Below are 17,500 nucleotides of genomic sequence, written 5' to 3'. Positions count from 1 at the left end.
AGGTAGTTATAAAGTGCCTGCATCAATACAAGGGACTGCTAACCACTGCTGCGCAATATCAAGCCTTGCACAAACAAAGCCTTTATACAGGCTCAGAAAACAGTAAACAGTAAGCAAGCAAAATAGCCCTCTGGACAATCACAATACATCACAATCTAAGACCTCATCAGTGATTTTCAGCAAAGAATGAGGCAAGTTTACTTTCCAATACCACAAAAGTGTGAACGTAACCGAAGATGAGGGAGTAAAATGGAGAATGTGGCAACATCCCACAAGAACACAGGAAGCATGATCAAAATCAGTGCAGAAGCACCTCAACTGGGAAGCAAACCTGATGAACCATGCACAATTAAGCAGAGAAATGATTACAGCTGTACGACTTTCTATTTTTCCAAGAGAAACAACCAAATTTAACTTTTGAATATTTCCCAGTATAGACTGTACTACTATTAATTCTGCAAATATGTCTGTAACAGAAAGTCTGTTCAAGAGTTTCATGATTTACTTACTGAAAAATGCAAATTGTGAATAATTTTAGCATGTTCCAATCCCACTCCACTCAAAAGTTATCCTGCTGTTAAAAACTACAGATACATTGGTAGCATGGTTGCTTTCTTTGCAGTGGAAGAGAGACTGCTGGAAGGAATTTTTTCTTGTTCAACTAAAGTGTCTTATGCCATTAGTTGTAACTGCATGAATAATACAAAATGTTACACTGGAACAGCTAAAAGACAAGTTAAAGTTAGGATTCAGGAACATTTTCCTGATATCAGAAATATCAGCTTGGTATCTGCACATGTTATGGAATATTATAACAATAGTTTGCACGACTTATGCTTTTTTACTCTTGCAAATGTTGAATTACTGAGAGGGGGATCCTAAATTACATTTCATGACAACATATTTGACATGGGGGATAAAAACTTTGAAATATGGAAGTTACTTTAAATGTTTATTACTCTTTGACGCCGTTGGTATAAAAAATGTTGAATGACTCCCATAGAAGGCATTTTTATGCTGAGGAATAGGGAGAATAAAGATTTTTGCATCCTTCATGACTTTTCATGTTTGTTCACTTTTTTGTCATGACCAATTTCCTTTATCAGATATAATTTACATGAAAAATAATGCAGTGGAAAATACACAATGACAAATCATGGATCCCAGGTGTAGGCAGGCATATGGCATGTGTGCTATGGTGTCCACTTTTTATAATTTTGTGGTGCGATGCATACAATTTGAACTTTAAAAAATAGAAATTATGCACTTACCATAACTTGGCATCTGTGTTGTCCATTTTCATTCTTCCTCACCGATGGGTCTCTGATCCGATATCAGATTTGACTTGGCTGCACTTCCAAGACTTCTCGATCCAAGTCTTGAGCTCCTCTCACGCCCCATAATGCATCATACCTTCCCTAGCTCCTCAGACAGAGTTTGCTGTCCTAATAACCCAAGGAATAAAAGAACAGGACAGAGGAAGTAGTAGTTTGGGGTCCAAACCTAGAACCTATGGGTTCCAAAGTCTTTTAGGCGACTTCTCGAAATCAAGGCTGGATAATGGTTGGGAGGGACGTGAGGAAGAACGAAAATGGACAACATACATGCCAAGTTATTATAAAGTATATAACTTTATCTAATGTCCTTTTCATTCTTCCTCACTGATGGGTCAGAGTCTGCAGCTACGTAGCTCTTGGGTGGCCCTTAAGGAAGGATATGCTGGAGCATTGCCGATCCATCAGAAGCCCTGCTTCTGTATATAATATCCAGTTTGCAGTGTGAGACAAAAGTACAAATCTTTGACCAAGTGGTTGCAACACTGACTTCATCAATTGAGGCTCTAGAACAAAAAGAGATGAAGTAGCCATAGATCTGGTAGACTGGGCTTTTGGAGGTCGAGGCAGTTCAGTAGTATGGGAAATACTATCAGTAATCCATTTGGCCAAGGTAATTTTGAAACTGCTGGACCTGAACGATTTGGTGAGAAGGATACAAACAGCTGATCAGACTTTCTGCACTATTTTGTTCTGTGAAGACAGAAACGCAAATGTCTAGGACGCAAAATATATTCACCTTTATTAGAAAATTTGGGGAAGAAAACTAGCAACTAAACTGATTAATGTTCGATTCTGTGACTACTTTAGGCATAAAGGAAGGGTTATAGTCTGTAAAGATAAGGCTTGACGTTTGGATACTCTTAGCTGAAGTAATGACTAGTAAAAAGATTGACAGTTATGCAATTGGTTCAGAAGGGTCTTTTATTGGTGGTCTAAGTAGAAATATGCCTTTCATGAAAGCTTTGCATAACTTGGAAAAAGAAAGAGGAAGATCCCTCTCCAGTATGAAAATTACATATGGCACCCAGTTGAAGTTTTATAGTGGAGAAACTCTCTTCCTTGAAAAAGAGAGTACTAAGAAAAAGAATGGCTGAAATAGGAGGTGAGAAAGGGTCCACATTCTCCTTTTAGGCTTATATGGAAAACCTCTTCCACTTCTTGTTGGGAGACTTTTTTTTTAATGGAGGCCTTTTGAGAAGCCAAAATTATTTCATGGACTGGAGGGATGAGCCTGGACTTTTTTTTACAATTACTGGAAGTGGAGAAACCATGCAGTCAGTCTGAGGGTATGGAGACTGGGGTTACGGTGTTCTGAAGGATGAGTAAGGAGGCCCTGTTGGGGATTCAGTACCCATGGGGGATACTTTAGGTGAGACCATAAAAAAGGAGAATCATACCGGACGCAGCCGGATGGAAGCATTGAGGATTACCGAGTTCTTTACCTTTGATCCCAAAATTTCTACAGAAAGCCAGCAGGTTAGAGGGGGTAAGCATAAAGGAAACCCAGGGGCTAATCAGAGACTACAGCATCCCTCAGTGACTCTCTTTGGGGGGGGGATCAGAGTAAAGTACTTGTTGCACTTGTTGTTTAGGGGAGAAGCAAAAAGAATGCAACAAGGCTGGTCCCAACTGCTAAAAATCTTGTTCGCTACTGACTGATGGAGGGAACAATCGTGAGGAGTCAGAATGGACCTGCTGAGTCTGCCAGCGTGTTGGTTTTCTCCAGAATGTGCACTACAATTAGAAAGCAGCTTGAACAGACTGCCCAGTCCCAAACTCTCATGGCCTCTCTGCACAACAGGTAGGACCGGGTTCCACCTTGTTTAAGTATCAGACCAATGACATGTTGTCTATACCTACAGCAATAGTCCCCAAACAGAGAATGCCCTGAAAGGCTTGCAACCTTAGGAGTGTGCTCATCTCAAGGACACCAATATGCAACTCTGTGCGCCTTGGACCATCTTTCTCTTGAAATGCCCCCCACACCCCAATTGGGAAGCATCCGTGGTCACTGTGGTTTCTGAGGAGGGAGAGAACATCCTGCCCAGGGACAAGTCATCTGACTGCATTCACGATTGGAGATAACATCTCCAGGTTTAAGCTAGTTTGATGAGAGCAGATAGATTTTGGTAAATAACGGACCACTGAACAGCCAGGGTCCATTGTAGAACTCACAAAAAAAAAATCTTGCCAAGGGAACTAGAACAATTGCAGCTGACAGACTCCAGTGCTCAGAGTAATAACCTTGACGGGAAAGAAGGAATACCTAAGTCCCAAACTTGTCGTCTCAAGGATATTATGCGATGTAGAAGTAGAGAAGCCACTTGTGTTATAGTGCTCAGCTGCATCCTTATAAACTGTAGATTCTGTACTACAGTCAGATTTGATTTTGTCAGATTTACTGTAATGTCAAGGGAATCTGAGACCTGAACTAAGTAATCCCTGGCTTGCAGTAGTTGATGCCTTATTGGTGCAGTAAGGAGCCAATCGTCTAGGTGAGGAAACACACAGAATCCTTTCAGCCTCAGTTGAACTGCTACAGCTGCAACACACCACACACTTGGTAAACACTCAGGGGCTGTGACACGTCCAAAGGGCAGTACTGTGAATTGGTAAATGACTGGCTCCCGGCTGAAAACACAGGTGTCTACTGCAGCATCTACTTTGATATGATAGCATGCATCCTTGAGACCTATGGAGCACATCCAATCATCTTAGAATAGAAGTGACAAAATGGACTGGACTGTAACCATCCAGAACTTTGACTTCTTGACATACTGATTTAGGTTGCTGAGATCCGGAATTGGTCTTACGTCCCCTGTTTTCTTTAGCCCCCAAAAGAAGTGTGAATAAGTTCTGAATCCTATTTGTTTGGTTGGGACCACTTGCATGGCTTTTTTGTAAAAGTTTTTTTTTACTTCTTGAATTGCGTACTCCCTCTGACTGGGTGGCAACATAGAGGAGTTTTCTCTTGGGACATGGAGGTGAGGGGGAAAAAGGAATGTAGTAACCTCTGGATATTATGCTTAGCACCAAGGTGTTGTTACATTTGTCCAGATATCTAGGTGCAGAGATAAATGACCCCTAAATGCCTCCAGAGATGGACAGTCAGGTAGTGCTTCAGGAGTGCTGATTGGGGAAACTTTCTCAGATAAGCCCCAACCCCTAATTTTATGGACCTCTCCACCTCTGGGGCAGCACCTATACCTCTGAAAGGAGCATCCCCGCTCGGGTTGTGGAAAGGTCCTTGAGACTTCCTGAACCAAGTTTTCGTCCCTCCCCTCAGCTTCCTAGAAAAAGTCCTCTGAGGAATAGAAAACTTATCCTCACAGCAGACAAGGTATTTCCTTCTTGCTCACTTTGGGTAAGCATACCTTTCACAGACGATCCAAACAAGGAGAAACCATCACAGAGAGCATTAATGAAACTTTACTGTTTGGTGGTGTTCTGGCTTCTGATCTGAGTGATACACTGGTAGACTTGAGGTTGTTTGCACAAAACATCTAACTTTCCTTACTGTATCCACAATCAGATGGAGACTTCGATAATTTTAGGAAACCCAGTACCTTTAATCCTGTGATACATCCTCTATTGGAGACTTTTATAGGGTTATGCAAGAATGATCTTTAAGAGCACAACAGTTGGATACAAATATTATCTTTTCACTTTAGAGCAACAAATATCTTTGAATGAGCTACGTTCAGCTCCTCACCTGGTCATATGTCCGTGTAATAAAGGAGGAGGAGTGGTTGTGATGGACAAATAATTTTATTTAAACAGCATGTTTGGAATGTTGTCGGACAGTGTTGTGTATTTGCAAATTAGCAAGGGTATTTTTACAAATGTTCATAGGTAGGTACTAGGCTATTGACCCTAGGGCCGAAATAGGCTTAGCCAAAAAGATACCCTGGCTTTCGCCACCCAAGAAAATTATTTTCCTCTGCCCCTGTTGAGCAGAGCCACAGAAGTGATCCCCGGGGTGACTTTCCTATCTCCTATACAATCAAAGATTTTTCTTGAAGAGTGCTAACGAGGAGCTTTGTTTGATATAGATAGGTAGTTTGTTCCAGAGTATGGAAAATCTCTGGGACAGGAATCTATCCCTCCAGCATGTTCTGTTTATTGCGGTGACAAGGTTTAGGTCCCTAGAGCATGTAGATCGGAGGGATTGGGATTTTTTTTTAAGTGAAGCATGCTCAACAGCTCTGGGTTTGACATAGCTTTGTATGTTAGGCAGAGATTGGCTCCGAGTAGGCGATATGCAACGGAGTAAAGCTGCAGTTTTTTTGAGATGGTCTGCGTAGGGCATCTGTTTGAGGCCAGTAATCCTCTTTGTGAGGTATTTCGGTCACCTTTCCAGTTGTTGTAGATGTCTTGTGAGGTACATACCAAAAGGGGCACTGTATTCTATAATGGGTCTAATGAGTGACAAGTAGAGGGGAGCAATGACCTCTTTTCTTGGATGAGAAACCTTCTGTGATGAGGTGTGCCACGTAGAAGGATTTCCTGACTACTGTGGCGATGTGATTATCAAAGGAAAAACTACTGTCCACCTGGGTCACAAGGTCTCTTATCACACTTTCGGTGTTAAGTAGACAACCACCTTATGTGGTAGCTCATGGGTACAGAGTTTTTATCAAAAGGAACGACAATTAACTTTTTGGCATTGAGCTGGATACCATGGTTTTGACACCACGCACGTGTCTCAGTGAGGCCCTTTTGTAGGATGTCCAAATAGTTAGAATTTTCTATTGTGGCTCCTAGTTTGCAATCATCTGCGAACTTCATTAGCCAAAGACATTCTGTGTTAGCCTGTACTTCAGAGAAGTAGATACCAAACAGGAGAGGACCCAAGACTGAACCCTGTAGTACTCCACTTGTCACTGGTCTGAAGTCAGATTTGGAGTCTGCTACTTTCACAGTGTGGGTTCTGTCAATGAGCCAGTTGGCAACCCATCTTGTGACATAGGGATTTATTCCTAGTTTAGTGAGTTTATCTATAATTCCAGAGTGGGGGATGGTGTTGAAAGCCTTGGCAAGATCTAGATAGACTGTGTGAACCACCTCATCTACGGCTTTGGTGACCGCTTCAAAGAAGTTTATCAGGTTTAGGAGACATGATCTGCCTTTTACAAACCCAAACTGGGTGGGGTCCAGAGTTTGGAGATTACCAATGTTATTGTTTATAAGTTCCATGATGATACGTTCCATAGCCTTGCAGACCAGGCTAATGGGGCGGTAGTTCCCGGGATCCATGGTGGCTCCCCCTTTTTGGAGTGGGATGACCGTCGCTGTGCGACATTCAGTGGGCACAAAGCCTGAGGTAAGGCTACGATTGAACATGGTACTTAGGTGGGATACCAGTTTGTTCTTTAGTTCATATAGAATGCAGCCTGGGATGTTGTCAGGTCCCATGGATGCTGTGTTCTTGGCTTTGGAGAATATAGTTTTTACCTGTGCAGCCATGATTACAGGAACTTTGCATTCTTCTGGTATAAAGATGGGTCCTTTAGAGGGTGAGAGGGGGTTAAAGTTAGCACTGAACCTATATGCCAGGATGCTGGCAATATTAGTTGATTCTGTATATTTAGCGCTATTGTGCTGTAACTCAGAGCAGATCTGAGTGTTGCCATTGAGTTCTGGGCATAGCTATAGGATACTTTGTGGTTGTCTTTAGAATTAATGGTGATTTTGTTTTCGTAACTAGCTTTGGAGAATTTTATGAGGGATCTCAGCTTCTTACTGAGGCTGACCAGGGAGTTCCTCCATCATGGGATTTTACTCTTTTTTGTAACAGTTTCTTTCTTCTGTTGTAGAGTTTGTTTATGACAGGGAACCACCAGACTGGCTTCCTTTTTTGGAGAACAGCATCATGGTTCTGTTAGGGATTATATGATCCATGCACTGTTGTAAGTGCTTATAAAGTGCATTTGTGCAGGATTCAGCAGTCGTACCTCTATTGTCCTTCTGCATGGGTGTTGTGAAGTTTGCCACTTCTGTCTTAAGAAGCGTGAAGTTGTGGATATCCTTAATGAATATGGACACGCCTCCGCCTTTAGAGTTTTGGTCCAGGTTAGGTGGCACATTTTGTTAGTATACGATTGGTTGATAGACGGTTCTACTGAACAAGGACTGTTAGAATATTTTACAGTGGAACATCCTGTGACTCCGATTTTATATGCACTTCCTAAGGTCCACAAAAGATGTCCATAAACCACCCATGCGTCCAATTGTGTCTAGCAGGGCATGGGTTACAGAGCCACTTGCAACTTTTGTTAAAAAATAAAAAAATTAAGGAAAGTGTTGGACAATATTGATAATGTGCTTAAAGATACTAAGAATTTTTTGAATGATTTCTACCAATAATATAGATCATATCCTAGGGATAATGATGTGTATTTAGTGACATTTGATGTGATGTCTTTGTTCACTGGTATTACTAATGATTTAGGTGCAGGAGAATGTGAAGATATATTTAAGTAAGAACAATGATTTCACAGTTGGGAAGATAGATTTGATTTGTGTTTTGATTTATTTGATTTTATAAAACAATGTTTTTATATTTCACAATGAGTTTTTCTTCAAAGAGTTGGTGTGTGCCAACAGCTATGCCAACCTTGTCTTAGTCCACTGGGAGCAAGTTCATGTTTTCAAACAATAACCCTTATACACAACATTTCACTTTTTACAAGGACATTTGTGGATGATGTGTTTTTTGTATAGACTGGCAGTTTAGATGGGTTGACTGGTTTTCTAAATTATCTTCAAGGTACCATAACATTTTTGAAGTTCAGTCATTATGTTTCTGATGACTCTACAGAATTTTTAGATGTGTACTAAAACTGATAAAGGTAAAAGATTTAACTCCGGGATTTATAGAAAACAATGTAGAAAGAATCCTTTATTACATAAAACCAGTATGCACACTGGTCATGTGACTAGGAATGTCCTTAAGGGACAGTTTTTAAGAGCCATGTGAATCATCAGTGATAATGTGGAGTTGCAAGTTACTTTAAATAACAAGAAGGATTTCCTAGAAAGGGGGTAAGTGATGTACGCAAAAGTCTAGCAGAGGCTTGGTCTGTTTGAGATACAGTGGGGAAACAGTATTTCTCAGAATCAGCTGGCGTACCTAAACAGACTAGTAAATGTTCTAGTAAGAATAGGCTTCTCCTTAGTTATTCAAGCAATATTAACATTACCTGCGAGGCTATTAAGAAATACTGGCCACTTATACTGATTAACTCGGATCATAGGGGAGTTTTAGATGATAACCCCCTGTTTTAATTTAGAAATAATCTGTAGCTGAAGAGACGGTTAAGAATGTTGAAGATTCTTTTTGATGCATCAGATAGATGCAGGACATTTCGGTGTAGACTAAGGCTTGTCAATATATTTGGTGTTGTACCTCTCTGGCACACTTACAAACTCCAAAAGAAATTATTTTTTTATGCAGATTGCCAAGACCAAGAATTTAATATATTATGCTAAAAACATGATGTGTGAAGCTTTCTACATCGAAGACTAATAGAATGTTTAAAGAAAGGATTCTGGAAAACATGGGGGACATACGCAATCAGAAGAGTAGGAGTGCATTAGCTCAACATGTTACAAAGAATGGGAGCAGACAGTTTTTTGCATTAGAATTAGTGTCTGAAAATTTGAGGGGTGGGGACTTAAGAATATCACTGAAAATAATTTATTTATTTTACATTTGTTGACCGGGATAGTCCGACTGGATATATGTTGACTTTCAGCGGAGGCCCGGGGAGAAAAGCTCCACGATAATAATACACATTGAACATTTAGTAAATGCTAGTTTCAAGCAGGTTACAGTCATTAAGCAATACCAGCATTTAGCACATATAGTACTAACTTATTATAAAACACTTTACAAAACATAACATTACTTTCAAACATATATACATAACATTACATTCAGATTTAAGACACACTGAGCAGCAGTTATACAAATTACCCTTCCTGAAATGGCGTGGTAGAAAAAAGTTATAAGTAGTTGAAGGTAAGGCACCTAAGTAACAGAGAGATCACTAGTCGGGGTTAGTGCAAGTACACAACCGATGAGTTTTGAAATATTTCTGGAGTTTATGAATTGAATTAGTGAGGGTTCTAGGGTCAAGTCAGCTGGGAGTCTGTTCCATGTAAGAAGGAATGCAACAATATAAAAAAAGGAAATGTATTTCCAGGGCTGAATGAAAATGTGTCTTTGAAAAAGTCTTGGCCCCTTAAACATTAATATGTCAGAGAGGTGTGTACCTTTTTCATGATATTATTGATTCTGATAAGTTTTCCATGTCACTATTTTAATATTCATGTTTCTAAAGGGGTGTGTTGATACAGCACATTTTTACTGGCCTGTTCCTTGCTCCAGTGGGCTGCATTTTTAGACTGGAACACCGTTTTCATTGGAGAATGTCCTTTTTTAATTGTGTGTGTGTGTATATATATATATATATATATATATATATATATGCAAGTGGTTTCTATCTTTTCTATATGGTTTGAAAAAGAGGGTTTGTTTTCAGCAAAAGCGCTTACTTTTTTACATTACTGACCTTTTTAATTACTGAAATCTATTAAAGTTTTAAGCCGTGGTTTTCGGAGCTCCAGTTTTTTTCTGTTACATTTTACTGTTTGGTGGTGTTCCGGCTTTTACATGACTTTGCTTGTTTGAATTGCTGAGTATGGATGAGTTTGTAGTCTGTACTAGTGAGTTTATTTATACATTTCTGCCTCTGCTTGCTGTATGCAGAAAATGCAAATAGCATGAATAGTGCACAGTAACTTTTCCACTTGCATATATAGTTAGGAAAGATTTAACTCGCTACACAGATTCTTCTTTAAAATATTCTATCTGCATTTTAACTGTTCTGACCACTTTATAAGTATTTTTACTTATTCACCTTTAGAAGCTTGCAGATAACTTAATAAGTGATAGTGCGTGCTCAATGTGATTGTGACCAAGCACTCAACTTAAAACTAACAAAACTGGTCTTTTGGTTAGCACTCCTCTGTCTCTCTGGCTTTGCCTAAACTCCGATACTTACCCCAGTTACGGATGGGAGCCTCTATCCTGCAGTACAAACTTCTGCTTGGCCTCATTCCAGTCTATTAACTTTCCGTCTCTAGTTAGTTAATCCCACTCCCTCGATTCCTTTGTTAATTTCATCTGGCAAATGCAAATCTCTTTGTCTATTTTACATACCCCTGCTTGCAATAATCTCTATTGGCAAAACCTCCTTTCTCCATTCCAGTGGTGCAGCGGTAGCATTGTTGCCTCACAGCAAGAGGTTCTCCCGTTCGAGTCTCAGCTAGTGTGTGGGGAGTGCCTTCTGTGTGGAGTCTGCATGTCCTCCCCGCGGGTCGAGTGGCGTTCCGAAAGACATGCGTGAATGGGCATGCCTTCGTTGAAAGTTGGGCATCGAGCTGGCAACTCTGCACTATGAAAACCTGCTGCCAATCATTAGCGGACTGGAGTTCCGCTGTGGCGACCCCTAACCGGGAAAAGCCGAAAGACAACAACAACATGAATGTAATATGCTGTATGGCTGCCATTAATTCTCCTTAAGGACAAGCATCCAAAATCCTACTCTCTACTTGCTCCTCAAGCTCTGTATAAAGCCTTCTCTTGGGTGTGGATGGTCTAGATCCACATACCAAGATAACCATGCATACTTTCTGCACAGTCTTGAGGCCAGGATTCACTTGGTGAATTTTTTAGTGATTTGTTTGCATGCAAATACATTTCAGTCCAACTGATGACAATGGTGTGAACTGTCAGACAATATGGGGACCATCATCAGATTACTGTAGGCACTGGAGCAAATCCAAGGACCACAGCCTCTGTCCACTGTCTCATATTGTTAACACAGATACACCTATTGTAAATGGAACTATTTGGCCTGCAAAAAATAAATAAAATAAATAAATAAAAAAAAGGTTTTGTCAAAGTTACATGTACCCTTGAAGCTACAAGCTAAACACACAGAGGCATTTATTTAGTTAGGAAATGGGCAGAAATTAGTTTTGAAGAACATGCCAATATCATTGTCTCAGCCGACAGATGAGTGCAAAAGCTAGGGAGTTTCATATGCCTGTATATCTAAGGAGAACATGACAGCAGCCTTGTGTGCGGATGGAAAGCAGCTGACTAAATGTGGATACAGCCTTGCAGGGGCTGTGGCTGTGTACCTTGCTGAAAAAAATAAAATTCAACCCATAGCAAAAGTTTTCAAAACTGCTGGAATTAAGCGACCTGTGCCGCAGCAGAACGGCTTAAAGCAGCTCAGAGAACGAAGCAGCTGTACACAAGACAGAAGCAGTGCAAGCACAAGAAGGAAAGGCTATCCCTTAGCCTAGCATGCAAGACTGAAGGGCAAACACTAGATGGAAAGTCAGTACCAAATTACTTCCACACTAAAGAGGGGGATGACCGACAGTTTTAGTCAATCATTTCAATGGATATGTAATCACAACCAAAGCGACCAAAGGCACTGGCTGGAGTTTTTAACTTCGCTGCTCATGTGTAAGGTAATATGGACTATCAAACTTAAAGACGCAGATTGCTTGAATTATGAAACAGTAAAACATTACTAAAAACACTGCTATAAACAAACTCCTGAAGCATACAGAGAGCACAAATGAAAGGCAGAAGGCAAAACTTTACCATGTTAACTTGATGAAGCCCTACTATAAACACAGAGACAGAGGATCTGAAGGGTGTTCGACACCTCAATGAAAGATTTAACACTTTCACAGCAAGCATCTCCCACCCACGTACAGGAGATCTGGGCAGTACTACAGGAGTTTAGAAACACATTTACTAATATGCCTGGAGTGGGAACAGTATGGGGACAAAAGGCCGCAGCAACCCATCAAACAAGTCTCCACAGGATGCCTCAGTGAGTAAACGTCATCTCTGCAAGAGGAACTACAAAAGATGTTGGACCCGGGGGTAACCTAGGAGTCCAACAGTTCCTGGGCCTCAATAGTAATGCTGGAGCCAAAGGAAGATGACAGCACCAGGTTCTATGTGGACTACAGGAAAATGAAATGTCTCACAGACATGGACGCTTACCTAATATCTAGGGCAGATGAAGCCTTAGTCAGGTGGGACTAATTATACAATTACAACTACTGACCTGACCAAGGGTTACCAGTGGGTATCCTTGAAGCATGCTGTGAGGGACATCAGCTTTTCTGGCCCAGTTTGGATTACATGAGACCATCAAAAATGTCACTTGGAATGAAGAATGCCCTAGCAATTTCCCAGAAACTGATACACCTCATTCTAGCAGAAGACTATGTTCTTGAACATAGTTTTAAATGTTAGGCAGGTGCTGGGCAGACTGAAAAAGACAGTTTAATATTAAAGCCAACAAGGGCCAGGTACAAATGACAGAAGTTATAGTGCGTTATGGAAACATTATTTCACATCCTGCCAAGGGAGAGACTACTTCAGCAAGTCTTACCCCCACTACTAAGTAGCAGGCTAGGGCATTCTTGGTGACAGCAAAGTGCTATAGTATGTTCACACTACAGTATGATAACCCCCCCAAGGACCTTACCAGAAAGGATAAACCACATAAAGTTGCCTGGACACCAACTTGAGAGCAACTGTTCCTGACTCCCTCTACAAGCCAGTACTGACTACAGTCAAAGACTTATTTTGCGAGGAGATGCTTCAAGCCACAGTTTGGGGGCTGTACTTTTCAGTAAAGTTTCTTTAATTGGAGAAGAGCATCCTACAGTATTATCCATCCACAGACTGTCTGAGGGAGAAACCCAAATACAACTAAAGAAAAAGGATAGTCTGGGCATAGTTTGTGCTCTGAAAAACAACAGACACACCCGCAAGGTAAAAAGTTAACCTTGACCAGGCCACAGACAATAACCCTTTAAAAAGTGGTTATACAAGAAAAGCAGTCAGAGCTAAGCTGCTCTGATACAGCTAACAAGTTTGCAGTCCTACAAAATGATACCTCAGAATAGGTATAGTGTCAGCAACAGCAATGCAGATGTCAGTCAAGAAAGGAAATGTGGTATTGTACCAGAAATATGAACCTCCGTCTGAACTGTGCATATCTGAATGAAGCAATATAGAATACTATTGCTTGTTTTTCTGTTCATGGCACAATGTTTTGCACTGTGCTTCCAATCATATATTTTTACAACTATACATAAAATACACAGTGTACAGTTTTATGTAAAAATGTGTGAAAGGAGCCATTTACCTTTCTTAGCTGTAGAAGTGAACTGGAAGTCTTTCAAGAGTCTCACTACGGAGGAAAGGCAGGAGAAAAACAAACCAATTACTAAAAACAGGACAAGTGTTTTTTCCTCTAACACTTAACCTAATCAGTAAAAACTAAATGAAAACTCCAGCCAATAAAGCCAAACCCCACTAGCTGCGGATATGCATATTTGGGGTTTGGCTTTATTGGCCTGAAATTGTCCATTGAAACAACTTAAAAAGAAATAAGTCATAGGCATTCCGAATCGCCATATATCTGAAACACCTGATGTTCATAAGGGTCATTTGCATATATCCCATGTGCCTCTGATACAAGAGGATTGAGACGTCACACAGTGAAAGTTCTAGCTTGGCTGGAGTTTATTTCGTTTTTACTGATTGTTTTTTCTGTAAGACTTTACCTAATAGAAAGTTTCCAAAAAGTACCACAGACTACTGTATGTCCACCACTTTGGGGCATTACAAAAGATCCCACCAGGAGTTAGATGGAATTACCCTCTCTCAAGAGACTGCTAAACTAGTAACCTTCATTTTACGGTTTGCAAAGTCCTTGGGCAAAACTCACTGCAGACTATGGACTGATATGGTACTCTGTACTAGTAAGAGGACTTTGGCATCTGCTCATCTGTCTATTATGTGCTGAAAATTCAAAAAGTGCAACCAGGATGCTTAGAAGAGGAGTTATTGAGATCTAACTGCTCAGTCTGGTTATAGGTTCATAGGTTGGTACTTGGCTATCGGCCCTAGGGCCTATACAAGCCTAGAATAGAACCACGTTGAGAAAAGACTTTTAATACAAAAAACAGCAAAGCTTTCAGGTCTACACCCTTCCTCAATGCTAAATACAAATTCAAAAACATATCAGCTAGAGTTAAATAGGAGCCAAAAGGAGGCATGTGATCGCAGACAGCCAAGCAGATGACAAACATGTAAAAATCACAAATTATTTTAAAAAATACAAAATTTAGAAATAACATAAGAAACACATATAAAGAATAAAACACACATTAAAAATACAAGAGATATATAAAAAATAAAAAAAAAATCAAATTACAATCAAAATTTAAAAAGTCAAAGTCAAAATTTACTCTGCTGTAACCTCAATAAAATAGGCTTTAAAGTAACAGCAGTATTAAGGCCAGGTGGATGATCAGCAGCTAACCTCAAAATCCATTCATATTCCTTAACTTCTAAAAAAATATTATCACCTCCACCTCTCAAAGACATATGGACCGTGTCTACAACCCTGAATCTAAACCTATGCGTGCTACCACAAGACAAAATGTGCCTATAAAGTGCCTTCTTATCATTGCTCCTCCTGATCTCAGATTTACGTTCAATAATATGGTCTTTTAGTCTTCTAGTGGACTTTCCTACATACAATGAAGTACATTGGAGGCAAGTAGCCAAATAAACCACATTAGTGCTAATACAGTTAGCAAACTAAGTTGTAGACACGTCCAGTAACAGGGTGGGTTAAAATATCAATGCCTTTACCTAGAATATCATCACAGCAAGTACAGTCCATACAACAAAATGTGCCCACCCTTGTACTAAGTTGTGGAATGCGTTTACAGCTAAAATCTTTATAACAATCTACTTTTCAGGTTTCTCAAATTCCTATAAGAGAAAAAGGGTTTAGAATCTAACACATTCCTAACATGACCTATGAAGATGGACTTTCTACATAGTGGCTATTATTCAACATCTCTCTGTGATTTAATGGGTAAAATTTCAAAATACAGGGCTGTGTCACTTAAACCCACCTTTAGTATGCTAAGTGAATCTGATACATAATTAAGTAGGGAGACTGACATGGGGGGTTCACCTAGAGTTAGAGATGTGGCAACGTTTAACATTAATACCCAGGCAGTGAAGCATATTACTGAGAAGAATTGGGCAATTTTGATGGCATCGTCTGATGTTAGGAATGTGTTCGATTCTAAACACTTTTTCCTCTTATAGGAATTTGAGAAACCTGAAAAGTAGATTATGTTACAAAGATTTTAGCTGTAAACGCATTCCACAGCTTAGTACAAGGGTGGGCACATTTTGTTGTATGGACTGTACTTGGTGTGAAGATATTCTGGGTAAAGGTAGTGATATTTTTACCCACCCTGTTACTGGACGTGTCTACAACTTTAAGCTATTTGCTAATTGTATTAGCACCAATGTGGTTTATTTGGCTACTTGTCTCCAATGTACTTCATTTTATGTAGGAAAGACCACAAGAAAACTAAAAGACCGTATTATTTAACATGTCTGCGATTAGAAGGAATAAATGATAAGAATGCACTTTATAAAACATATTTTGCCTTGTGGTAGCACGCATAGGTTTAGATTCAGGGTTGTAGACATGGTCCATGTGTCTTTGAGAGGTGGCGATATTAATAATTTTTTAGAAGTTAAGGAATATGAATGGATTTTGAGGTTAGCTGCTGATCATCCACCTGGCCTTAACACTGCTGTTACTTTAAAGCCTATTTTATTCAGGTTACAGCAGAGTAAATTTTGACTTTGACTTTTTAAATTTTGATTGTAATTTGATTTTTTATTTTTTACATGTCTCTCATATTTTGTGTGTGTTTTATTCTTTATATGTGTTTATGTTATTTCTAAATTCATGTCTCTTATATTTTTTGTGTGTTTTATTCTTTATATATGTGTTTATGTTATTTCTAAATTTTGTATTTTTTTTTTAAATAATTTGTTTGCGATTTTACATGTTGTTAGTCATCTGATCGGCTGGCTGCGATCACGACTCCTTTTGGCTCCTATTTAACTCTGATATGTTTTTGAATTTGTATTTAGCATTGAGGAAGGGTGTAGACCCAAAAGCTTTGCTGTTTCTTGTATTAAAAAAGTATTTTCTCAACGTGGTTGCATTCTACTGCTGCTTTTTGTTTCCAGTATTACAGTGGGTGCTTGCTTTGGCCTATACAAGCCTAGCCATAACAATTCCCTGGCTATTTCTTCCCACACTATTTACTTCCCTGGACCCCTGTCTAGCAGGGCGACTGATGTGATCCCTGGGGTGAATTTCCTTTCTCCCATCCAATCATCAAGGTTCCTTTTGAAGAGGGCCAAAGAGGTGCACTGCTTGACATGTATGGGCAGTCTATTCCAGAGTCTGGGGAGTCTCTGGGTCAGGAACCTATCCCTCCAGCATGTTTTGTTTATTGTGATGACAAGGTTTAGATCCCTAGAGCATGTGGCTCTGAAGGATTGGGATTTCTTTAAGTGTAGCATGTCCAACAGCTCTCTGTTTGACATGGCCTTGTATGTTAAGCAGAGATCGCCTCGGAGTAGACGATATGCGACAGAGTATAGCTGGAGTTTAAGGCAGTCAGCATAGGGCATCTGCTTTAGGCCTGTGATTCTTTTAGTGAGGTATTTCTGCGGCCTTTCCAGTTGTTGCAGATGTCTTGAGAGGTACATACCAAATGGGGCGTTGTACTCTAGGTCTAATGAGGGATGATTACAGTGGGACAATGACCTCCTTTTTTCTGGATGAAAAGCCCTTAGTGATGAAGTGTGACACATAGAAGGATTTCCTGACTGTTGTGGCGATGTGGTTATTGAAGTTGAGACCACTATCCACCTGTGTCCCTAAGTCCCTTATCACACTTTCGGTGTTTAGTGTACTGCCACCTATGTGGTAATTCACAGGTACATGTTTTTTTCCCCAAGGGGATAACTATACATTTCCTGGCATTGAGCTTGAGCCCATGGCTCTGGCACCAAGCATCTGTTTCTGTAAGGCCCTTTTGTAGAGTATCGACATCATTTGGGGATTCAATAATGGCTCCGTTTGCAGTCATCTGTGAACTTTGTTAGCCAGAGTCCCTTAGTGTTGGCCTGTACTTCAGAGAAGTAGATGCCAAACAAG

General features: G+C 40.0%; 1 protein-coding gene across 6 annotated transcripts in view; it reads right to left on the bottom strand.

Moving 5' to 3' along the window:
- RAE1 (ribonucleic acid export 1) overlaps positions 1-17,500 on the bottom strand; it is a 601,382-nt gene that overhangs the window by 538,125 nt on the left and 45,757 nt on the right. For 2 of the 6 annotated variants that reach the window (XM_044090053.1, XM_044090057.1), the window contains one exon: positions 13,592-13,636. The exons of the other annotated variants lie outside the window; for them this stretch is intronic. The gene's annotated coding sequence lies outside the window, so the exon portion shown is untranslated. The remainder of the gene's footprint in view (positions 1-13,591; positions 13,637-17,500) is intronic. 6 annotated transcript variants of the gene reach the window in all.

Source organism: Protopterus annectens, chromosome 12.part0 (assembly GCF_019279795.1).
Source record: "Protopterus annectens isolate FY-2018-M chromosome 12.part0, PAN1.0, whole genome shotgun sequence".
Classification (NCBI taxonomy): domain Eukaryota; kingdom Metazoa; phylum Chordata; order Ceratodontiformes; family Protopteridae; genus Protopterus; species Protopterus annectens.
The sequence above is the reverse complement of the archived record's forward strand: the minus strand, read 5'-3'. Positions and strand labels throughout refer to the sequence as shown.